A 25,674-nucleotide genomic window follows, 5' to 3' on the forward strand; every position below is an offset into this window, starting at 1 on the left:
TCTCCTCTTTAGAGAGTGCTTTTCTTTCAAATATCTGATGGAAGATGATTGGAGATGAGGAAGGTTTCTTAAGGAGTTTGCTTGAGGAGGTGGCTTGGACCAACCACCCCAAGCAACTAGGTTATGCAACCGGCCCAAGCGACCGGTTGGTTTCCGAACCCTGTTTTGAGGTTGTTTCTGCCTAGTTTGATTCCTAAACCTAAATGTAATTTTATGAACATAACTCTAGGGCTTTACTAGGATCTACTAGAGTGTTTGGTTGTGAGAATCTTGATCATCTATCGGTATTTTTTTTGCTAAGTAAGGTAAGGACACAATTACATATATAATTGGATGCTTGATGTGCTGATTTGTTTATTGTTCTAAGAACGACTATAACTCTTTAACTTCTGCAATCATTGATGTAACAACCCCCCCCCCCCCCGTATTTCTAACCCGGAAACTGTATTGCAGGTCCGATAACCCGAAGGTCAAGTCAGATTAAGTTGTGGAGTGTTTGGATAGAAGTCCATGATCCATACCTTGAACCCATGGATTTGGATTCTCTTGATGAAGAACCTGCCTTGTTGGGAAGTTAGATCTCTGGTAGAAGGCAAAAGGTGTTTGGAGATGTTCAGAATGAAGGTAAGACCTCCCCCATGTGTTGCTTAGGGTTAGGTTGAGGTTGGGAGTCAACCACTTGAGCGAAGCACCCAAGTGCAGCAATGTACTAAGGGGCGGTTGCTTAAGGCGGTTGATTGGGCCAATCAACCGCCCCAAACGACCGCCATGGTTTGTTTGCTGGATTTTGCCCTAATTTGCCCCCTGTCCTCTATAAAAAGCAAATCCCATGTTTTTCAACTCATTATTATATTTGGGATTGCTATTGTGGAAGGTTACGAGGCAGAAGACACATGCTGGAAGGTGAGGAAAGCGTGGTTTGAGATTTGGATCTATTTGACATTGAAACACATCCAACATGTCTTCTTTCGACGGAACTACTTCGATATCAAGAACTTGATCCTTGCTTTCAGGGGTGTGCTACTTTTGTATGTTCCTAGATAATATGCATTTTAGAGATGCCTTGTGCTTTGTAATAATCATCTGGCAGTGTTATTCATAGGCTCTGACAAAGTTGACAGCTCAAGTGGGTGAAAAGATGAGAGATTCTGCAAATAACAATCCAATTGAATTGGAACACCCAAAGTTTAAGATTTATTATTAATTGCCAGTTGTCACACCTCATTATTTAACTGTGGTCAATTAATCAAGTTAGAACGTCTATAGAATTGACTTTGCTTGTAGATAACAACTATCCAATTTCAAGTTTACTTCTTGAAAGAAAGCACCCTTCTTGAAATTTCAACTCTGACATTATTCAGAATCACAAGTATCATCACAGATTGTTTGAGTTAAGAATGCTCAACGCCTCTTAGTGAAAAAATCACGTATTTAACTAAGAATGACAAAAATCAAATTCTCATGAATCCTTGCCTTGTGATCCAGTCAAGATCAACCCCAAGTTTTTTAAACTACAAAGAAGCAATCAGCAAGAAACATACAGTATTGCATGAGACTCCACCAAGCAAAGCTCATTTGAGATCATTGAGATGGTTTCTCAGTATTGGGCAAGACCCCATCTAAGCAGTATATATTTATGAAAGAAGGGTCATTTGTCATCTCTCAAATTCCTACTTCGCTTCCTCATGGAAGAACTATCCAAGCCATCCACCTCTGCCATTTCACTTGGAACTTCTAATTTCCAGGTGTTTCTCAACTTCAAGGATGAAGATACTCGCATAAACTTTCCTCGCTTCCTCCACAAAGCTCTAAAGTTCAAAGGAATCAATGCCTTTATTGATAATGAGAACTTGTGGACCGGGGAAACCATTAGTCCAGCCATCATCAGTGCAATTAAGGGTTCTAAAATCTCAATCCCTATCTTCTCCAAGAGTTATGCATCTAGCAAATGGTGCCTTCTGGAACTTTCTCAAATACTTCATTGCCATCGGTCCAATAGTCAAATAGTCTTGCCCATATTTTTGGATGTTGAGCCCTCGCATGTTCAAAATCAGACTGAAAGTTTTGAGGAGCCATTTCTGAAGTATGGGAAAAAATTTGAGCCTCACATCGTAGAGAGTTGGAGAGAACTTTGAGAGTAGTCGGGAATTTGAAGGGGTGGGTTCTCAAGGAAGATTTGAATGGGTAAGTCTGAAACCCATCAAACCTTTTATATTATTTGTTGTTTTTTACTAGTTCTAATGTCATCTAATTTAGTAGTTCTGGCTTTACTGTTGATATGAAATCATTTCAGAGATCAAGAAAAGCTACTTGAATTAGTTGTGAGAAGGACTGTGGAAGAATTGATCAATAGTATCACCCATGTTGCTGATTGTAAATACCCTATTGGAATAGATTCTCAGGTAAATGATCTGTTACGTTTACTAAACATTGGTTCCAACGATGTTCGCTTCATTGTAATATGTGGTTCCGGTGGCATTGGAAAGACAACCATTGCCAAGGCAGTCTATAACCGCATCTTTTCGAACTTTAAAAAGCATATTTTACTTCTCAATATCAGAGAACAAACAACGAGCAAGGGTGTTGCATCTTTGGTAAGAAGAGTTGAACACACAGGCATACGTGTAGGGAACTCTGGTATTGGAAAAGGTTGAGAGAAAAGACAGCTTGTAATGAAAATGTTCTTTTTGTTCTTGATGATGTGAGCAATCAAGAACAAGTAGCTGCTTTGGCTAGTGAACTCAATTGGTTTGGCCCAAGGAGTAGGGTCATAATAACAACAAGAGATGAACATATTTTTGAAATAGCCAAAGTTGATAAGGATAAAATACACTGGCCTCGGAAGCTTGACTACAAAGAATCTCTTCAACTATTCAGTTTACATGCCTTTTCAATGGACCAACCCCCCACGAATTTTTTGCAACTTTCACACGATGTGACATGTTTTTCTGGAGGATTGCCTCTGACTCTTGAGGTGTTGGGTTCTTCTTTATCAAACACAAACAACAAAGAGGTGTGGGAAAACACATTACTAAAATTGAAAGAAATTCCTGATGAAGAAGTCCAAAAAAGGTTGAGGATAAGCTATGATAATCTAGAGGATGATTATCAAAAGGCCATGTTTCTCGATGCCGCATGTTTTTTCACTGAATGGGAGAAAGAAAGCATAATTACCATATGGGAAGCTTGTGGCTATTACTCAGAATCAGCATTACACATATTAACTGAAAGATCTCTTTTTAAATTTGAATGTTGCATTGAGTCCGGGGAATTGAAATACTTCCTCAAGATGCATGATCAAATTCAGGAAATGGGAAGGGAAATTATCTTGAAAGAAAATTTTATGGAGCCAGGAAAACGTAGCAGGCTATGGTCTCATGATCAAATTCTTGAAGTGTTAGATGGACACAAGGTAAGCAGATCTCTTTCTCTTTCTCTATTAAGCTATTAATTCATTAGAGAGCTCATAGCTAGGCAAAGGAAATGAGAATCAAGTAGAGTGGAAACATAGTGAGTAATCTATTACTCTTGCATTGTTTTAGGCGCATTTTATTGTCTGTACAATGACTCACCAAGTGTTATGGATACACACTTACTGCTGCCCATTTCTTGATTTTTAGTTTCCAATATCAAATTTCTATTGACTTTGGTTAATTTTTATTGTAGGGAACTGACCAAATAAAAGGCATAATCATTCCTTCTGAATCACCGAGAATTGATCTAAATAGTGAACATTTTGTGATGATGTCCAATCTAAGATTTCTTGACACTAACTCAGCAAACTTCATGGGAGAGTTTTCGTGCCTTCCATCTGCGTTAAGGTGGTTCAGGTGGAAGTCCTGCCCTGTGATATCATACCATCTAATTTTTTTTCATGAGAGAGTGATTTATCTTGATCTTTCAAAGAACAATATTAAAGAAGCTTGGAATATCAAACCTCTAGATAAAAATAAGGTATAGCATTTGATTTTTATTTTCTCATTTAATTATCAATTCTTATGGATAGTTTTATAATGCTTGTCTTCCCCCTTGTTTGATAGTTGTTCCAAAAGTTGAAAGTTCTCAATCTTAACAAGTGTAGGAGGCTATCCAAGTCCCCAAACTTCTCATGGTTCCCGAATATGGAGAGACTAGATCTCGAGGGCTGCTATAACTTGAGTAAAATAGATGAATCCATCGGGCAGTTGAGTCAGCTCAAGAGTCTTACTCTAGTGTGTCCGCTTATCAAAGAATTGCCTGAGTCCATTGGGAATCTAAAATCTTTGGTTGAGCTCAAATTGTTTGTTTTAGGAATTAAAGCATTGCCTAATGGTGTTGGGCTATTGGAGAAGCTTGAAATATTATATGTCTCAGACTGTAGTCATCTAGTGATGCTACCAAAATCAATGAGGAGAATGAGGTGTTTGCATACAATTTCCTTGAGAGGAACTGGCATCTTAAAGTTTCCTGATGATTTTTCAATGCTCCAAAGTGTAGTGGAGTTGGAAATTCTCCCCCGGTATTCTCTAGGTGGACAAGTTTGTCACACTCGAAAGGCTCCTTTGATGAACCTGGGTGGTTGGAATATCTACCAGAACTTCCCTCAAGTTTAGTTATGCTTAATTGTCAAGGAAATAATTCATTGGCTCAGCTTCCAGACTTGTCAAGGCTGAAAAATTTGAGGATATTACGTATCAAAGGTTGTAGGATGCTCAAGGAGATTCAAGGCATCAACGGAACAGAATGCTTAGAAGAATTGAATGCACGAGATTGCTACAATGTGACATATACTGTGAATATGATACATGGTCAGGTAAATTTATTGAGCTATCTTCCCCGCCTAACTAATTATTGGACAATTGGTCATGGATTTGCCTTTGTTTCTTTTCTTTGTTGATGATTTACATCTCCTTTCTTTTCTTCTCCCCTGATTTTTAGGGAACCCTTTTGCCTACCCGGTCATCTCAAAGTAGATATTCTTTGGCTGCAAATGATGGCATCTATAATAAGGGGTTAACGTTGTGTGTTGTTTTGGAATTCCCCTCCAAGATGGACGAGCTACAAACTGTTGGGTTAGACATTTCAGCTTATATCCATCATAACAAAGATAGAATAACCAGGTGTTTTCATACTCTGAGAATTGAGGAGATTGAGATTACCACTCATCGTGATGTAATATACATTCACCATTTCAAAAGCTTTGATTGGTTTGAGATTCCATTATTGGGAAAAGATGCTATTGAGATCTTAGCTATCAAACCTACAAAGAATCATTGTGCTGTGAAATTCTGGGAGGTCACGTTTGAGAGTAGGAAACCTGGCCACCAAAAGCTTGATAAACATTCCAGTGCAATGATGGTAGTTGATTTCTTCAATTGGTCATTGGTAGATGATAATGGTGGAATCCTCTTAAACAGAGCATAAATTGGTCTAGAACTGAGATTGAAAGATCAAATTTCTACAGCCACTGGATATCCGTCACTTTTTGTCTCTTGAACCGTCATGGTCAGCTCATCACATTTCTAGATGGGCTAATACTGTAGCTAACATTCTAGCTAGAAAGGTCCAGTCCATGGCAAGTAGAACTGTATGGTCTAACTCCATTCCTTGGCTTCTTGAATTATGTAATCAAAATGTCTTGGGCTGTTCTTGCCCCTCTTTTAATTAAAGCTCTTTTTACCCACAAAAAAAAAAAAAAAAACTGCATGTTTTGGAAAAGAGAAATCCAACCGAAGATGAAGATACAGAGAATGAACTACTTCAAATGCTGGGGTTTGGAGGATCATCCAGCAACGTATCCAAGAGGTAGAGTTGAGGGGTTGAAAGACCAGACCTGACTACAATGAGATAAGTCCTTGCGGTTGAAATCTTGTGGTTCAACACTGATTTATTTTCTTGTTCTTCTTGTACTAAATATTTTTATTTTTTTATTTTTTTATGGCTTGTTAAATGTGTATTTTCTGATCTATAAAAATTGGTTGATTTATACCATTGTTGTTAGTATAATGAATTGATAGACTAGTTCTATGGATGATGATGATGAATCACCATTTAGTTATTGTCTTAACAATATTCATCATGATAAGAATGTTAATGTCATTTCATGAGTTATTCCTAATACTTTTTGTTCTTGAATGAATGAAATAATCTAAACCAAAGACCTCAAAGAGAAAGTACAAGGGGAGGGGGGAATGGAATTTACGATTGACTAGTCGACAAACAAGAGGAACCAAGATCCCACGAGACAACAATAGCTTTTTTCCTTGGGGTATTCAAAATATGGGAATGGGTGAGAGTTGAACCCTGTTAGTTATTATTCATTTTAATGTCATCTCAAAATAAATCAACCTATTAATCTTTTCTTTTTATTCATTTTATTTTGTCAAAATCAAAAGGAAAGGTGGTGGCTGAATAGCTGTGTAAATTGCTTGGCTGAATGGTCCTGAAAAGATTACCATTAAATTCTGTAGAATTAAATCTGGATTGTCCATCATAAACAATTTAGATTTAATTCAATTATTTAATGGTAGAATTTATTTATCCAGCCGTTCAGCTAGCTATATTTATGCCAAATCAAAATATTAGTTATGACTCCTCTCCATAAATAATTTTTCAAAAGAAAAGAAATACTACTTTATTGATTTGAAGTAACTATTATACCCTCTTAACTAGAAGAACCAGTCAAACAAGGACAAAATGATCAACTGGCACGAGATTTTTCAAAAAATCATTATTTTAGGGCCTGTTTGGTTACATGAGTCTAGAGATTTCAAATATCTAGAAATTTCAAATGTATAGATTTCAAATCTATGGAGTCATAATTCATAAAATTAACTGTTTGGTTGTGGAATAAAATTTGTAGATTCATCCTAAAAGAAATTTGGTCAACGTGATTTTTGTGAATGCACAAATGTCTAGTGTTTTTATAGTGGCAATGAAATCTCTAGATTTCACCCCATACCCATAAATCTAGAGAATCACGTTTTTAGTGTAAAAAGATGAATCTCTTGATTTCATGAATCCAGAGATTTTCACAACCAAACGGGTATAAAACTCAAATTCATGAATCTAGAGATTTGAAATTTCCAGACTCAAGTAACCAAACAGTATATCACTTTGTTTTAGGTTTGAGTAACCATCTAATTGAATTGGAACACCCAAAGTTTAAGATTTATTATTAATTGCTAGTTGTCACACCTCATTATTTAACTGGGTCAATTAATCAAGTTAGAACGTCTTTATAAATTTTTTTTTTTTTTTTTTTTTGATATAAGGTTCATCCGGGATAGCTGCGCGCACCACCACGATTACATCCTCAAGGGAGCTTTTATATAATTAATGTCGCCAAATGGGTATTCAAAATATGGGAATGGGTGAGAGTTGAACCCTATTAGTTATTATTCATTTTAATGTCATCTCAAAATAAATCAACCTATTAATCTTTTCTTTTTATTCCTTTTTTTGATCAAAATCAAAAGGAAAGGTAGTGGCTGAATAACCGTGTAAATTGCTTGGCTGAACGGTCCTGAAAATAGTACCATTAAATTCTGTAGAATTAAATTTGGATCGTCCATCATAAACAATTCAGATTTAATTCAATTATTTAATGGTAGAATTTATTTATGCAGCCATTCAGCTAGCTATTTTTATGCCAAATCAAAATATTAGTTAGACTCCTCTCCATAAATAATTTTTAAAAAGAAAAAAAAATACTACTTCATTGATATCACTTTGTTTTAGGGTTGAATGGGTTATCTAATTGAATTGGAACACCCAAAGTTTAAGATTTATTATTAATTGCCAGTTGTCACACCTCATTTAATATATATTTTTTTTGGATATGAGATTCATCAACCATCTAATTGAGTTGGAACACCCAAAGTTTAAGATTTATTATTAATTGCCAGTTGTCACACCTCATTCAATATATTTTTTTTTTTTGGATATGAGATTCATTAACCATCTAATTGAGTTGGAACACCAAAAGTTTAAGATTTATTATTAATTGCCAGTTGTCACACCTCATTCAATATATATATTTTTTAGATATGAGATTTAATTGAGTTGGAACACCCAAAGTTTAAGATTTATTATTAATTGCCAGTTGTCACACCTCATTCAATATATATTTTTTTTGGATATGAGATTCATCTGGGCCAGCTTGCGCACACGATTACATCATCAAGGGAGCTTTTATATAAAATTAATGCCGCCAAATGGGTGCGAACCTAAGACCTCCCCTAGGAATGTTGGGCCTTTAACTGCTTTAGTAACCCATCATTGGCTCATCTTTATAGAATTGGCTTTGGTTGTAGACAACAACTATCCAATTTCATCAAGTTAGAATGTCTTTATAGAATTGGCTTTGAAAAGAAACATGTGTATCATCTAAGCTTAGCCTTCCTTTTTAGGGATTTTTATTTGTAGCAATGCTTTTGCCAGTTGCCAATGGTTCGGATTTGGCTATGTATTTAAAAACAAATTCAACCGTTGTAAGAGAAACTATGGGAGTATAGATTAAAATGCAAAATTTTAGTTTTATATCTAAGGTTTAAAATTTTTGGAATTTACAAAATCAAGTTCCTAAGTCTACCCAACTTAATCTCCAAAATTTTCAAACCCTATTTGGGGATTGAGTCTTAGGGATTTGATTTTGCAAATTCCTAAAATTTTAAACCATTAGATGAAAATAAAATTTTGTACTTACATATATACCCCTGCAGTTTCTCTTACAACTGTCCTATTTGGTTTTGAATATATGGCCAAATCATAATCGTTGGTTGAAGGCAGCAACAGGCACTACAAATAAAAATCCTCTTTTCGGCAAGATGACCTGAGGGGAGCAAGGTCATACCAAATGTATATTGATTTTTGTGTGGTTGTTTGGATAAAGAGAAAGAAGTGGTTAGGATTATTAAAGGTGTAAAAGATGGTTTTGCCAGTGATGGTGGCTTCTTTGCTTTGCATAGTGTTTATTTCACTCTTGATGATTTCTATGGTGCTATTTGCTTGTGGAGACAACCCCGATAAACACAAAAATCATCATAAGTGCCGTTATGGCATGGACGTCAGTGGTATTGTGGGGGTTGTTGAGTTTGGTAATGTTAATGTTGTTAGTGTTGGTGCCGGCCACCAGCATCATCATGGTGCTGGAGGCAGTGGGTGTGGTGGTGGAGGTGGCGGTGGTGGTGGTTGCACAAGTGGTGGTGATGGCGGTGGTGGCAGTTAATTTCTAAGATTTGTTTTCTTTGACACCTTCTTTTGCTTAAACACAATTGTCTTACATCATAACTTTTATTTTTCGGCGGAAAAGATAGTTTATTATATCTGTAGAGAGCCATTTGTTACTACAAAAGTGTTAGGGATAATGGATGCACAATCATGAACAGAGAATACAAAAGTGTTAGGAATAATGGATGCACAACCATGAACAGAGAAGAACACAAGCAAAGCACACAAAGGAATTTAACGTGGTTCGGCAAAACCATGTCTATGTCCACCAGAGAGAAAAGGAGTTCCACTATTTCAGAAAAACCTCACACCACTCTCACACCCACAAAGTATTACCCTTTGCTTCCGTGTCTACTAGGTTATCCCACAGAGACTATTTATAGGGAAACCTAAAACCCTAATCCCAATGTAATTACAAGTTTACCCCAGTACTAGTAATTGACCCAAACCCTGTTTCAATTACAAATACAACCAAAACCATAATTACATGGACCCACATAATACAAATTTTCTTTGACACCTTGTTTTGCTTAAACACAATTGTCTTACATCATAACTTTTATTTTTGGACGGAAAAGAAAGTTTATTATATCTGTAGAGAGCCATTTGTTACTACAAAAGTTCTCAAAAAAATTATCATTTTTGTATCAAGAAGTCAAAATGTTTTTTAAGAGTGGCACATGGTGCGAAAAGTAGATGTGGCACATCTTTCTTGTTGCATCCAAAATCGTCACCTCTCAAAGATTGGAACCCCAAATTCATTTGCCTTGTAACATGTCGAAACAATACTTGTAATCAAAGTTTAAAGTCGGTGTTGAGTATTGTTTTGATTAAATCATTTTAAGAGATATATTGAGTACTATATTGTATTATACAATGTATTTTTGTACAATCTAATAGAGAGACATATTGATGATATTGTATCGAATGAATCCAATATGAGTACACGTCAAATAGGATGACATGTTGAAGCTCAACAAGGGGATTGAATGATATCCTTGCTGCAATTTTCTTTAAATCCTTTGGTCAACAACATCAATGCAAAATGTGCAAGTTGATCTTCAATCATGAAATCATGCACAAATATAAATCTAAGATATTGATTCTGAATATGCTAAAAGATATGTTAAAACAAGATAAAAATCATTACTGTAGCAATATCCTACATGTAAATATTTCCCCCTCAAAAGTGAGAAGGCACATAAAGAATTCCGTGGGGAGTAGTAACAGTAATATGGACAGCAGGTGCAGTAACATCTTCTGCCAGGACAATTAATAGAACTAACCCAAATGTCTTTTGCAATGTGCATCTGACCTCTGTTTCCTCTATTGTTGTTGCTCCTGCGGTTGCCATCAGGTTGACCTCGCTGAGATCGGTAGGAGAAATTTGAATTTCATAAAGGTAAAAGCTCGTAAAAAAAAAAGGAAAGGAAAAAGGAGCTAGTGTTGCTTGAGGCATATCAAATTAAATGCTGTTTCCTTTGTGAGATCTAAGATTTACAAATCATAAGAAAGTTGCATCTACAAAAGAGAAACGAATGTTTACACTGCATTCACAAAGATCTACGATCAAAAGGAACCAGTTTAACTTCACATCTATCTAGTAATGTTGATTGTAAATACAGAACAAGTAAATGCAACAACAGAAACAAGTTACAAATAAGCAAGATAGCATTATCCAAAATCTGTAATTGACATTAGTCTTATTGAAATTTTATTACCTTTCTCACGACAAAAAGTCAAAGGTTTGCAATTTATCTTCAAGCACCATCTTCATAAAGAAGAGCCGGTTCACAATGGTTTTTACCTCGTTTAAAGGATGTCTTCTTTGGACTTGAGATTCTTAAGTTTCCTTACCAAGAAAGCCTTATTGGTAGCAGTTTTTCTCTTGAATAGGTTTTCAAATTGCTCGCAAAGTGAATATGTCTATATCTCCATAGATGCATGGTGGAGAACAGAGTAATCCAAAAAATTTCGAATAAATCCAACAACTTTTCGATCCAAGAGTTTCCAATCAACAGCAAACGTCTTTTTAGGCTTCGCTGAATCACCTTTCACGAGTGCGTTCAAGTCCCTAAGTATAGCAGGTCCGTCTTTGCTTTCTAAATCATCCAGTTACCTCCATTCAAGCTAACCAGCCTTATTAAAGTAGCTCTCTCCATTGACTTATACACAATCACATAATAAAATTAATCAGGATTAACTACTTGTGAATCCGACTCTAATATCACTTTGTTGGTGATAAAGGAGGTTTTGTACCCGACCACCGTTAGACCCGAGTGGGGCTAAACCCGATATCAAGTCGGAACCTTCACCGACTAACTTAGGAAGAGCGTCACTTACGCTGGACCTATATGGCAACAATGCCCCAGATAGAAGGTCAACTACAAGGATGATAAAACGGGATAGACATCAAGGGAGCGTAGTCAAGGGAGATACAACAACTTTCGTCGAGGGAACTCGTCCAACCCAAAAAAGGTAACACAAACACTATTTAAACAAGGACTCACCCCTTCGGTAAGCATCCAATACACTCGAGCATAATCTTGTGTAGCTCTCACACGGGATCTGAAGTTGTTCACTGTCCGACTAAGCCATTGGAGGCAGTTGCCTGGCATACGAGCCGGCCCACGTCTAACTTTTCTTGCATGACTCATCATCTCAGGAACCCGAAGGGGCTTAGTCGGTATCTGAATAATAACTGAGACACATCAGTTTAGCACCATTTGTGGGAATGACAATCTTTAGTCATGGCTAGTCATGGCAAGGCGAGGAGCAAATAACGTGCGTACACAGCAGGAGACCACCGGAGATAACCTGAATCTGGAGATTCTGGACGATCAAACACATCAAGATAATGGGGCCAAGCACTCAACCCGAGTGGAAGAAGTTCCTCTCGAGGAAAATCCAATACCTCAAGGCCCCCATGGAGAAGGCACGTCAGCAAGGCCCCAAGGACCAGCTCGCTATTGCTGCTGATGTAGATGACATCCGAAAAGCAATGCTCGAGATGCAGGGGGTGTTGAGAGGATTGGTCCACCAGATTGGAGTCAAACAAGGACCAAGGCCCAACACCCAAACGGAGAAGTTATCCAGAGCTTTCCAAAACACAAGGAGAACCCGGCCACAAGGTGGGATCCTGAGAGGAGGGCGAGCCAAAGGCTAGAGATTAGTACATACAGGTCTTGAGCGTGGCTAGAGACAACCAAATGGTGCGAGGGTCAGCGCCCTTGACCGCATCTCAGTACCTTCCCGAACTGGAACCCTTCCTCAAAGGAATCGCCAGGTTTAGAATGTGCAGGAGGGAGAGAGTCAACTCCAGGGAGCCCGATCAAGGTTCTCAGTCTCCCAAACGCTATCTAGAAGAGCAAGCACCGCGGAGTCGGGTGGGAATGGAACAAGGCAAAATCCACTACAGAGAAGGATGGCCGAGGTGGAACAAAGATTAGAAGATCGGGACCACGACGAGACCTAGATGTAGTGGATCGGGAGTCCTTTCAGATGAAAATATGAACATGCCCCTCCCTCAAAATTTCATCATGCCGACCTTTACTCCATTTGAAGGAAAAACAAATCCAAAGGAGCATATCAGCTACTTTAAGTCTGTAATGACTGTGCTTGGTCGAGAGGACAAGTTGCTCTGTCTTACTTTCCCGGCCTCTCTGAAATGCCCGACCATTAAGTGGTTCAATAGCCTACAACCGGGATCAATCCATAATTTCTGGGAACTTGCCCGGAAGTTCATAGCTTGATTCAGGAGTGCGATCAGGAGTAAGAAGATGTCCGATAGCCTATTTGCCATAAGGCAAGGACGAAGCAAATCGATTCGAAATTTTTTGAAGCGTTTTGATGAGGTAGCTATCGAGATCGAGGAGCTAGACGACCAAGTCGCATACAACGCACTCTGGAGTGGCATAACCCATCAAAGACTTCTGGAAGTCTTATTAACCGATAAGCCCAAAACTTACGGGACATTACTGTGTAAGTGTCAGAAGCAGGCTAGTGTGTACGAGGTGATAAATGCCCGAGTAAAAGCTCACCGGGAAAGAAGGCCTGAGAATGAAAAGAACCATTCTAGTGATCGGGATAAAGGATCAAAGAGCAAGTGGAAACGGGACCAAGGATGAGAAAGTTTCACTCCACTCAATGCAAAGCCGTTGGAAATCCTAATGCAAATCTGGGACAAGAAATCTCTAAAATGGCCCAAGAAATTACATTCCCGACCTGAAGACCGGGATATGAGCAAATACTGCCGCTTTCACAAGGATTATGCCCAACACACTTTCAACTATTGAATTCTCAAGTCAGAGATTGAGAAACTAATCCAAGACCGAAAGGTCGGTCAATATGTCAGGGGGATGGGTAAACCTCGGGACAAATCACTAGAGCCTAAGAAAAGATCTCGATCTGAAAGCCCGGGAGGAGCCACAAAAAAGGCTGATAAAGGAAAGGAAAAGGAAGGTTGCGAGGAATCACCCGTATACATAATCATGGGCGGGCCGACTGTTGAGTCAATCAGAAAGGCAAAACAGAAGGCCCGGTTTGTGGGAGTAGTACACTTGCCTAAGAAGAGAAAAAACCTGGCATGCCTTGAACCTATAACATTCACAGATGATGACTTGAGCAGGATAGTAGGACCTCACGATGATGCTATCATCATCAAAGTCAAGATAGCCAATCCGGAAGTACACTGAGTCTTGGTAGATACAGGCTCCTCGGTTGACCTGCTATCATATGAAGCTTTTAAAAGGATAAAGTTAGCCGATGATTTGCTAACTCCCTGTGCAACACCACTATATGGTTTTGCAAGATCTTCAGCAATTGCAGAAGGAACAATCCACTTGGATCTAAAGATTAGGATAGCACCCCGGGACACCCTTATTTGGGTCAACTTTATGGTGGTCAAGGACCTATCCACATTTAATGTGATATTAGGATGACCAACTCTAAACACAATAGAGGTAGTCGTGTCACCCTGACACATGAAACTCAAGTTTCCAACAGATGTTGGAGTGGGCGAATGCAGTTCTCGGCCAATCTACCTCCCAACAGTGTTACGGAAATTACTTAAAGCAAAAATGGAGGTTTGAAGGCTCAAGAAGTGCTCGACTATTGAGGTTCGAGACGATCGGGACGAGGAAAACATGCGAGAGGGCGGGAACTAGTCGAGAAGCTGCAAAGAATTCAATTAAATCCAAATTTTCCCGAACGAGGAACTTTTATAGGTTCTGAACAACCCGAGGACTTCAAAAGGGAATTGACTGACTTCTTGCATGAAAACTCTGACATCTTCGCTTGGTCGGAAAATGATTTGCCTGGCATAGACAGGCGGGTGGCTGAGCATAAACTTTGGACTAAGAGGGATGCAATCCCGGTCATCCAAAGAAGAAGAAATTTCTCAATCAAGAAACATGAAGCCATCAGAGTAGAAATAGAGAAACTTATGAAATCAAGTTTCATCGAACCGATCGAGTGCCCGACCTAGTTGGCAAATTTTGTAATGGTCAAAAAGGCGAACGGGAAATGGAGGATCTGTACTAACTACACAGATCTAAACAAGTCCTGTACGAAGAATTTCTACCCTCTTCCCAGAATTGACTTACTGATCGACGCAATGGCCGGGCACGAAGTTCTCAGCTTCATGGATGCTTACTCGGGATACAATCAAATCTTCAAGAGTCGAGAAGACGAGAAACACAACTCCTTCATGACAGACCACGAGAGTTACTTCTACCGAGTAATGCCATTCGGCTTAAAGAACGCGGGTGCAACGTACCAGAGAGCAGTCAACAAAATTTTTCAAGACCAGATCGGGAGGAACATGGAGGTATACATTGATGACACACTCGTGAGAAGTCTGGAATGGGCTCAGCACTTAGTAGACTTGGAAGAGACATTTGATGTCTAAAGGACTTATCAAATGCGATTGAACCCCAAGAAGTGTGCGTTTGGGGTTTCGTCCTGAAAGTTTCTCGGATTCATGGTTTCTCAAAGGGGGATTGAGGCAAATCTCGAGAAGATCCGGGCCTTGATTGACATGCAACCCCTCAGAACCATAAAAGAAATCCAATGCTTGACCGGAAGAGTGGCAATAGTAAATCAATTCATATCCCGAGCGGGAGAAAAATGTAATTCTTTCTTCAAAGCATTGAAGGCTGTTCGTGCAACCTAGAGGGGGGTGAATCGGTTGCAAATAGTGGATTGTCCCAATTTTGTGGTTTGTGCGGAAATACAAGGTAAATTGAAAATTCAAATGAATTAAACAATAACAAGCAACCACAACATAGGATTTATAGTGGTTCGACTATACAAGTCTACGTCCACTCCTCTCTTGAGCTTGGCCTCAAGAAAATATTCCACTAATGATTCTCTTTCAATACAGTGGGTAGAGATCAAATCCTTACGAGGCAGGAGTATCCTTTACAATCTTTGTTTACCAAGTAGGGCAAGAGCACCATTTACAATCTTTGTTCATGGGCAAGAGCACCCAATCAGTCTTTGTTAAAGTGGCAAGAGCACCCAAAACCAATTCTAATATACCTAGACTAGAATTGAAACAGTTACAAAGGAAAGATGTTACCTTACAAGAGGTGTGACACTTTACCTCTTGTGTGAATGTGATGCAATGAGAGTTGTATGCTCAATGTATGAAATGCATGCACCACCGACGTCTTCAATCACCTCAAGCTTGGCTTCCACAAGCTTAGTAAACACCTTGGTATATTTCTTCAAGGTTGTGAGAGGTTGAGAGGCAAAGCACAATTGTTTGCTTGTGATTTGAGAGCTTAAGATCACTTGGGGAGTAGTTGATCAAGTATATGTGTCAACCATCTCAAAAGGGGTGAATTGGGCTTAAATAGATGGCCTTTGAGTGCCTTAACCCAATCCCCAATGGATAGAAAATGGACACATTTATTGTCCTGTTTTCAGCCCAGACGGTCGTCCGTCTGGGAAATAGCCATTATTGGCTTAGTTAAACTAGAAGGAATTCCGTCTCCCTTTGACTTTCTGTGACCAAAACTTGTTGTTAGCAACTAGACGGTCGACCGTCTGGCAGATGGTCATCCGTCTGGTGCACAGTTTTGTTGTCTTAGTTTGGGACTTGGACTTGGCTTGGGTTTTTGGACTTTTTGGTCAAACCTAAGCCACATACACCTTTCTACTATGTCCTAGGTCAGTCTAGTGACATGAATTACATATTTTCAAGGTATTTACATATGCATGTATGCGAGAGTGTCCTAAGTCCTAATTCCAACTAACTCTTGATCATTGAAGTTTTTGAGTCTTCTTGTACTCCATTCTTCGTGATTATCTTCATGTCCATCTTGGCATGGTCATCTTGACTTAGACTTCATGTCCATCTTGGCATGATCTTGGCTTTGGCTTAACTTGAACATATGGCTTTGACTTGGAGTTGGTCCACTTGTTCTCATTTTGAACTAAAACAACACAATTCAATATAGCAATTAGTAATTCATGTTTGTTATCATCAAAACCAATGGAGGCCGATGTGGGAAATGCTGACATGGCATTTGCCAACAAAGGCCACACCAAACTCGGGAGAAATCATGTGGACACACGAATGCCAAAAAGCATTTGAGGAGCTCAAAAAGTCACTCGGGACAACCCCCATCTTAGCACGGCCTATTACCGAGGAGAGACTAATAGTCTACCTTGCTGTTTCACCAACCGTGGTGATGTTGTCCTGGTAAAAGGAGAAACTACACAAAATCCAATCTATTATGTGAGTCATGTACTCATAGATGTAGAAACAAGATATCCAGATATTGACATACAGGTCTTGGCTTTGTTGGTAGCCTCACGCAAGTTAAAGCCCTACTTACAGGCACATCCAATTACCGTCCCAACTAATTTTCCGCTCAAGAAGATCCTGCAAAGACTCGATGTAGCCAGGAGAATGGTCGGGTGGGTGATTGAACTCAACGAGTATCAGATCAAGTTTAAACCAAGAACAACCATCAAAGCCCAAGTTTTGGCGACTTCATAGTGGAAAATAGCCTACCGCAAAGTGAAAACTTAGATTCAACGACCACTAATGAAGCTGACCTATGGATATTACATGTGGATGGCTTAAGTAGCAGTTTAGGCTCAGGAGCAGGATTGACCCTTAGAAGCCCGGGAGACTTCACGGTTAACTACGCGTTAAGGTTCAATTTCCCAGCCTCTAACAATGAAGCTGAATACGAGGTCGTGCTCGCTGGACTACGGGTTGCCCGAGCCCTTCAAGCAAGGGAGTTGGAAGTCAGGAGTGACTCCCAATTAGTCATAAATCAAATCAAAGGGGAGTATAATGCAAAAGACGAATGAATGGCAAAATATCGGCAAAGGTAGAACAACTTCAAACATTCTTTGATCAGGTAGTCTTTTAACAGATACCCAAAAAAGAAAATGAGAAGGCGGATGAACTCTTCCGATTATCCATGGCCAACTACAAAAGCTTGGATTCAGCAGTTTATATAGAGGAACTAGACTACCCAAGCACACAGGAGGCTGAAATTATGGAAATCGAGAATGATACCGACTGGACCACCCCTCTGGTATCCTATCTGAAAGATGATATACTCCCGACTAATCCGAAGGAGAACCAGAGATTAAGAACCAAGCTGCTCGGTTCACCATCATGGAGGACCAGTTATACAAAAGATCTTTCACCGAACCTCTTTTGAGATGTGTTGGACCATCTCGGGCAAATTATGCCCTAGCGGAGGTCCATGAAGGTATATGTGGTGCTCACATGCGCGGAAAAGCATTGGCACAGAAAATACTTTGTTTGGGAATTTATTGGCCGCCAATGCTAAAGGATGCCCTTGAATACGTACCATCCCAAAGGGCCCGGCAGTACCACTCTCCTCGATCGTATGCCCGTCTCCTTTTGCTATATGGGGAATGGACTAGTCGGAAAGCTGCCGAAAGCCTCAAGGAATCGAGAATACCTAGTTGTAGCCATCGACTACTTCATGAAATGGGTTGAGGCTGAACCTTTGGCCTCCATCACAGAAAAACAAATGGAGAAATTTTTTGAAGAAAAAAGCATCTACAGGTTTGGAATCTCTCGGATCCTGGTGACTGATAATGGCATGCAATTTGAAGGATTAGGGTTCAAGTCATTTTGTGACAGGTACCATATTGAACACCGTTGTTCATCAGTTGCTTACCCGCAAAGCAAAGGCCGAGTTGAAATCACAAATAGAAAACTACTAGACGGGATGAAGAAGAGACTAGAGGAGAGTCGGGCTCTTTGGGTTGAGGAACTCTTGAGTGTCCTGTGGTCATACCGTACTACACTTGAGCCCCTACAAGGGAGACACCATTCCGCCTGGCGTATGGCACTTTGATGAAAAGGAAAATGATCAGGGCCTAAGAACAAACTTAGATTTTATGCCAGAAGCCTGAGAGAAAGCCCACCAAAGGAATCAATTGTACCAGAAAAGGGTAGCTCGATACTACAATTCTCGGGTAAAAGGCCAAAGATACCGAGTAGGAGATCTGGTATTACGCAGGACGGGAGCTTCGGACCTCGGGGAATCAAGGAAAGTTAACCCCAATTTGGGAAGGACCGTACATCATTGACAAAGAAACAAAACCGAGAGCATGCCATTAAAAGAGCCAATAACAGGAAAGCCGATTGATTGATCATGGAACTCGACCAACTTGAGAAGCTTCTACCAATAGTTTTGTATCTTTTTCAAAACAAATAAAGTTCTTTCAACAGTAACACGGGAAATAACCCAATTGAACATGTCGCACATTTCTTAAGGACTGCCCGGGAACCCACCCGGTTACGGATTTTAGCACCTTTTTTAAGGACTTAGCACTATTTTTAGGCCATAACGCAAAAACTCTAGAACTAACATGATCAATCATTTTTCGCACCTTTTCTTGAGGACTTCGCACCTTTTTTAAAAGGACTTAGCACTTTTTTTATAAGGCCAGAATTGGGTAAGAGGGCCCGAGAAGCCACCCGATCTTAGCACCTCTTTTGAGGACTTAAGAAAAAACTTCCATAGCACCGTCATTAAGGACTAGAGCATGGGACTTAACCTGATCACATTCTTGGTACCTTTTTACAGGACCATCCATGGCACCTTTTTAAGGACACGGGACCTAACCCAACCATATTTTTAGTACAAAGATATGTGGGGGAACTCGATTGTATCCTTGACATTTCTTTTACAACGGTTTTTCCCGAGTAAGTCTTGATGATAAAGCAAAAGGCATAACTCAAAAAATAGACATGAATGATAAGACACTTAGCCAAATTTCATTCATGAAAAGATTCGAATACATTCTTCGGAATACCACATTCAAATACAGAGCTCGGGATAAGATGATTTTCCGTGCTCGGGATACAAGAAGTTACAAAGCTCGGGATAAGACCATTTTCCATGCTCGGGATACAAGTAAGTCTCTCGACTCGGGATACAAGGAGTTATACAGTTCAAGACAAGAATTCAACAAGATCACACCGGAGAAGTTCGACACTATGTAATTAACATGTTGAAGCATCTTCAAACTCTACGCAATCGCCGAGGGCAAGATTCATGTGCCGATCGAAAGCCATGAACTTACCAATGAGCTGACGACCATCTTGGATTGTCACGCGCATCCTGCCCCGAGTACTTTAGTCAATCTTCAAGGATGGACTCGGGGTGGATCCCGCCTCCGCAGACTGCTCAGCCGAACCTTCATTGACACATTAGTGTTAACAACGGTGTTGCTCGGGGACTCTCTCTCCTCAGCCTCAACTTGAGATTTCTTGGCCATCTCATCCTCAATGTCATCCTCTGAAGGGGGATCTATGAATTCCGCAGGGTTAGGAATCACTGGGGCAACGAGTTTGGGAAGACCTTCAAGGTGAGGAATCTGGAGTTTGTCATACAACTTTGGGTCAAGTTACCCGGACAGCTTCAGTGGATCGAGAAGAGGGCCCTACTCCAAGGCAAACTTTAGCCCTTGACTCATCCCTTTCCTAAAAGCAGGGGTTGAGAGAGCCAACTTCAAAGACTTGAATTCAGCAGTCTTGAAGAAGTCCTCAATCACATTCCTCCTAGACCCGGGACGATCCCCAAGCATATTAGCCCTCAGTCCCTCGACCGTCTCGGTTAGCTTCTTGTTCTTCTCAACCTCCTCTCCCAAAAGAGTCTGCGCCCTATCCGGATCGGCTATAGCTTTGTCAAGTTTCTTCTCAGCAGACCAGGTAGCCTTCTTGTATTTATCCCGACTCTTGGTCAAATAAGCCTTCTCCTTATTTAGAGAAGCAATCTGTCCCCGAGCGTCCTCAAGTTCCTTCCTGGCCTAGATGAAGTTGTAGTTAGCCTTCCGACAAAGCTCCTTAGAAAGCTTCAACTCCTCCGTCTGGTGTCGAGCTTGTCTAAACGCCTCGTCAAAGCAATGAGCAACCCCGGCCAGATACGAAGAAAAAGTATTAGACAAAATTATCAAAATAAAGAAGTTAAAGAAGAAAAGGGAGAAAAATCACCTGTACCCATCCGAGAAGAACTCATCATTCGGGGCATCCTTCAGATACTCTCGATTGGACTGAAGGGTGGCGCCCTTGACCCAACGTTGAGCAACGCTCGAGTCACCGAAGACTGAATCCTGATTGGTCAAATCCCACCAGGGAACAAAGACAAAGGAGGACCCAACACGAAAACCGGGCTCATAGATCCGAACCTTCTTAGCCGGCGGTGCTCAAGAGACTTCCCCCCTCGGGGGCAGTAAAATATTTTCTTTTGGGACTCTTAACAATCCTGACTGCAGCCGCAAAAGGCTAACCCAAGGCCGCGGAAGACTTGGTCGTGGTAGCAAGAGTAGAAGAAGGCTTCGGCTTTGAGGGTGGTTTCCTCGCCCGAGCCAGGGACATGGCCCCACTAGCAACAGCCAACAGGTCGTTCATGGGAACATCATCAGCCACTACACAACAGAGAAAATTAATCAGGTCGAGAAAATAGAATATATAGAGAAAAATCAATCATAAGGAAAGCTCACCCGGGAAAAACCCCACAAGTCGAAGGGCGGACTCATACTCCATGGAATAACCATGGACCACAAACTCGTCCCCTTCAACCTGATTAATTCTCCCAATTATATCCTCTTCCTTGGGATCCAGACCTAACGGGGTATTCAGAAGGTCAATTTCTTTTCTCGACCTCTCTTGGAAATCGGTAAGAAAGGGTTCAGGAGAAGGAGAACAGAAAAAAAAATAAAACTCCCTCTACTTTTTGGTCATGGACGGGAGACTATCTTTTTTCAATAAAATCCCTTGAAAGTCAAGGGAAGAAGAAACCCTCTTAGCCAGGTAGAACCAACCTCGCTGAGTGTGGGGGTGCAATGAGAAGTAGTGATGGAACAATCTAAAGGTCGGGACAACTCCCAGGTTACAGCGAAAACTGGAAAACCCAATGACATTATGCCAATTGTTCGGGCCTAGGTATGACGGGCTGATAGAGAAGTGATTCAAAACATCAACAAATAGTTCATGCATAGGAAGACGCAACCCCCTGATTAAAGCATCGTAGTAAAGGGGATAGAAACTGCTCGGGGGACTATTTACTCAAGTAGAGTCACTCAGGAGAATGACTTCATAACCATCGGGAATAAAAAAAGAAGAAGAAAGAAACCTATCCAGGTCAATAGAAGAAAGAGAGCAGGGGTAGAACTCAGGCCCCAATGTATTTTGAACAAAGTCAACATGCCAACGAGTTCGGGGCTGCGATTGGGCCAATGCCAAGGCTCGGGCATCTAACTTCTTCTTATCTAGTTTGTAGGGAATAGCACCCTAAAACCCACTCGGGCGTTAAAAAGGAGGTCGAAGAGAAGCTCTTGATTGAGAAGGAGCAACCTTGGAGGTAGACGGACTATGAGAAGAAGTAGCTATTGACTCGAGATGAAGGGTACTGGAGGAAACAGAAAGGGTAGCCGACTCATCCTCAGATTCAGAAGTACCCTCCGAAGGAGTTTTATCATCTGGGATCTCTTTGTTCGAGTCTTCTTTGGCTGGGATCTCGGGGTTAGGACTTTGGGCAGTAGGGACAATAGAAGAACTAGCCCTGAGCTGAGCTAACTCGACGATCTCCACATAAGGCCTAGGATCATCATCGAGAGAAGCATCACTTCAGGAACTACTAGACATTTCAATCGAGGACTATTGGTGCAAATCCTTCAGACGATCCCTTGTGAGGTTGACAGCCCTCGTTTGACCACTATCACCCTCACTAGCATAACCCTCATCAGGACGACGTTTTATCTCATGATATTTTGGGATGGGAACACTGGGATCAAACCGCATACCACCTTTTGGCATCATGATCAGGAAAGAAAACTTACTAGTGAAAGATCAGGTTGAACTCAAAAAGCTTGTAGGGAGCAAGTCTTGGTCGAGAGCGATGAAAGCGATGGATCAAAACAAAGATGGAAAGGGGTATTTATACTACCGGAAGAGGAGTTAATGATCTTGATCAAACGGTTGTGAAGCAACGGAATCAACGACTCATAAGAAGAGACGCTTGAGCTTCTTGAGGCTACCATAATGACCACTTACTCTGTCATTTGACGTGGCAATGCAAGACTGGGCACAATCTTTGAGGAAGCCCAAACATCGTAATGGTTAACCACCTCAAGCGGGAACAATTAATGAACTCCACGAAAGTCCCAAATACTATCCCGCACGAAGCAATCATCGCACGGGATACGAGGCTAGTGATACGGGAAGTTTTGTACCCGACCACCGTTAGACCCAGGTGGGGCTAAACCAGATATCAAGTCGGGACCTTCACTAACTAACTTAAGAAGAGCATCACTTACGCTGGACCTATATGGCAATAGAAGGTCAACTACAATGATGATAAAATGGGATAGACAACAAGGGAGTGTAGTCAAGGGAGATACAACAACTTCCGTCGGGGGAACTTGTCCAACCCAGAAAAGGTAACACAAACACTATTTAAACAAGGACTCACCCCTCCGATAAGCATCCAATACACTCTGAACATAATCTTGTGTAGCTCTCGCACGGGATCTTAAGCTGTTGACTGACTGACTTAGCCATCGGAAGCAGCTGCCTGGCATACGAGCCGGCCCACGTCTAACTTTTCCTGCAGGACTCATCGTCTCAGGAACCTGAAGAGGCTTAGTCGGCATCAGAATAATAACTTTGACGCATCAGTTGGGAAAGACATGCACCGATACCTAGTTCATCTTTCCACTTGTGTATAGGATTGACAAAGAAAATACGAAAACATACACTTGAGTTGTCATGCATATTGTGTGAAATACGAAAAGAAATTACCACAAAAAACATAGACACGATAATTTACATGGTTCAGCATTACCTACATCCATGGGTATAATGAGACTTCTCACTATGATAGTAAAAATACACAACTAGTATAAGGTTCGGATTTAGATCCAAACCTGATCCTATATCCAAAGCTAGATACTCTCAACTCACATTCTTGAACCTCGAAGAGGTTACTAACCTACTACTCCAACTTTCGCTCAACCACAACTCACTCACTCTTGAGGTCACCCCTCTTTCTCTCTAAGTATTCTCTCTTTTGTGTGTTGTGTTTCGAGAAAACCCTCTACCCTTTTATATAGATAGAGAAGGGGGTGTTTGAGATATGAAAAATCCCCTTTTTTTTTTTTATATATATATTTTCTTAACACTTGTTGGCAGCATGTGTTTAATGCAGGTTTTACAATGTCAAAGCTTGGGCTGCATCACATGCAATTCAACTTGCATTGTCCACCCTCCTTAATAAGGGGGACCCCAACGAGAAGAACTGAAGGTGCTCCAAATTATAAATTTAACCATGAATTGAGGCCATGATTTAACTGAAATTTGCCAGAAAATGCAAGAATCATGCTTAAAAAAAAGAGCAAATTGCACCGGCACTTCAAAATGGAGGCCTTAAAGCATTGACACCCCACTTTATGTTTAAAAAACACAGAGACCCCAAAATTGGATTTTTATTGGCAAATTTTTTCACTGAAAACTATTAAATCACTGTTTATTTTATTTCAATTCCAAAAATATCCCTATAATAAATAGTGACTTAACAGTTTCATTGTCAAATTGGACTAATATATCTAAAGAAAATTCAATTTTGGGTCTCTGTGTTTTTCAAATATAAAGTGAGGTGTCAGTGCTTTAAAGCCTCCATTTTAGAGTGCCAGTGCAATATGCTCTAAAAAAAAAAATAGCCCCTTCAGCTTGAGGAAGCCAGTAATTTTAATATCCTTTTCTGTGCTCTATAAGTCCTTCCGTCCTCCATGAGCCCCTAAACTCCCTTAAACACAAGAAAACCCACTAACCAAACTACTGCAACAACGTGCAATAGAAACACACAGAGAGATACTCGATTGGAGTAATCAGAATTGGCAATCTTTGCTGCTGCTTTTGTAACTAAAAGAACCCACAAAAACCCAGAAACTATTAGAGCCAAGAAAATCACATTCCATAAAAGTTCAACTATCTAATTTCGCTAACTCCTCAAATTGAATGAGAGTGCTATGAAGGAGGTGGAACTTGTAAAGGAGGTGGCCTTTGAACACGAACAGGTCGAGCTCCTTGCATAACAATTCTCAAGGGGTTCGATGGATTCAAATTTGGAAACTTAGAAGATGTAAATTTCATCTGTGACGATTGTCAAATCAAACATGGCACCATTGCCGAACTCTTCCTTGACAGTTTTAGCTCGGAAGAGGAGCAGTGTGAAGGAAGAAGGTGAGGTGGTGATGAGGGTGGTTTCTGCCAGGGTGAAGAAGATGAGGGTGGTTTCTGCCGAGTCCGGATCAGCGACCCCGACGGGCTCCCCCAACGCTTCCTGACCACAAACATCAGTGGGGCCCACGATGAAAAACACTTTTTGGAAAAAATAAAAAATAAAAAATTTCACCAGTGAGACCCACTGGTTTTTGTGGTCAGGAAGCCATGGGGGAGCACTCTGTGCTCCCCCGACTGAGAGAAGATCCGGATCGTTTCTGCCAGGGTGAAGGTGGGGCGGGTAAGTGTATTGATTTTTATATTTTTATTTGTTTCTTTACGAGTTATTTTTGACAAGGTATGGCCGGTGGTAGATGATTTATGGTGAGGTGATTGGGAGTCCGGATCAGCGACCCGTCGGGGAGCACAAAGATTTATGTTCACAATAACCATTTAAATACCATGAAAGAAACGTGTGGTTGACTAGATAATTTGTAGGTTTACAAATTCAATTGTATTGTCTCATGAATCATGACCAATCCATTTGGCCTCTTTGGTTAAAATGCTCCATCTGATTGGTTTAAATCTTTTTATCATCTTTCATTTATATTCATTTATATTTTGATGGATGTGCTTTTAATACAATGGTTACAGCCTCTTATGCAGAGACAGTAAGATCAAAGAGATTGACTCTTGACGTATCTTTCCTTCCACTTCTCATCCCTAAGATCCAGTTT

At 40.4% G+C, this 25,674-nt stretch overlaps 2 pseudogenes; one reads left to right on the top strand and one right to left on the bottom strand.

The window, feature by feature from the left end:
- The window catches only part of LOC149003859 (uncharacterized), a 32,121-nt pseudogene extending 7,253 nt beyond the window's left edge, over positions 1-24,868 (bottom strand).
- On the top strand, positions 1,686-5,403 carry LOC149003860 (TMV resistance protein N-like; annotated as a pseudogene).
- Positions 24,869-25,674: the final 806 nt, after the last annotated feature.

This window comes from Hakea prostrata, chromosome 9, assembly GCF_041222555.1.
Source record: "Hakea prostrata isolate BN-2017 chromosome 9, UWA_Hpros_2, whole genome shotgun sequence".
Classification (NCBI taxonomy): Eukaryota; Viridiplantae; Streptophyta; class Magnoliopsida; order Proteales; family Proteaceae; genus Hakea; species Hakea prostrata.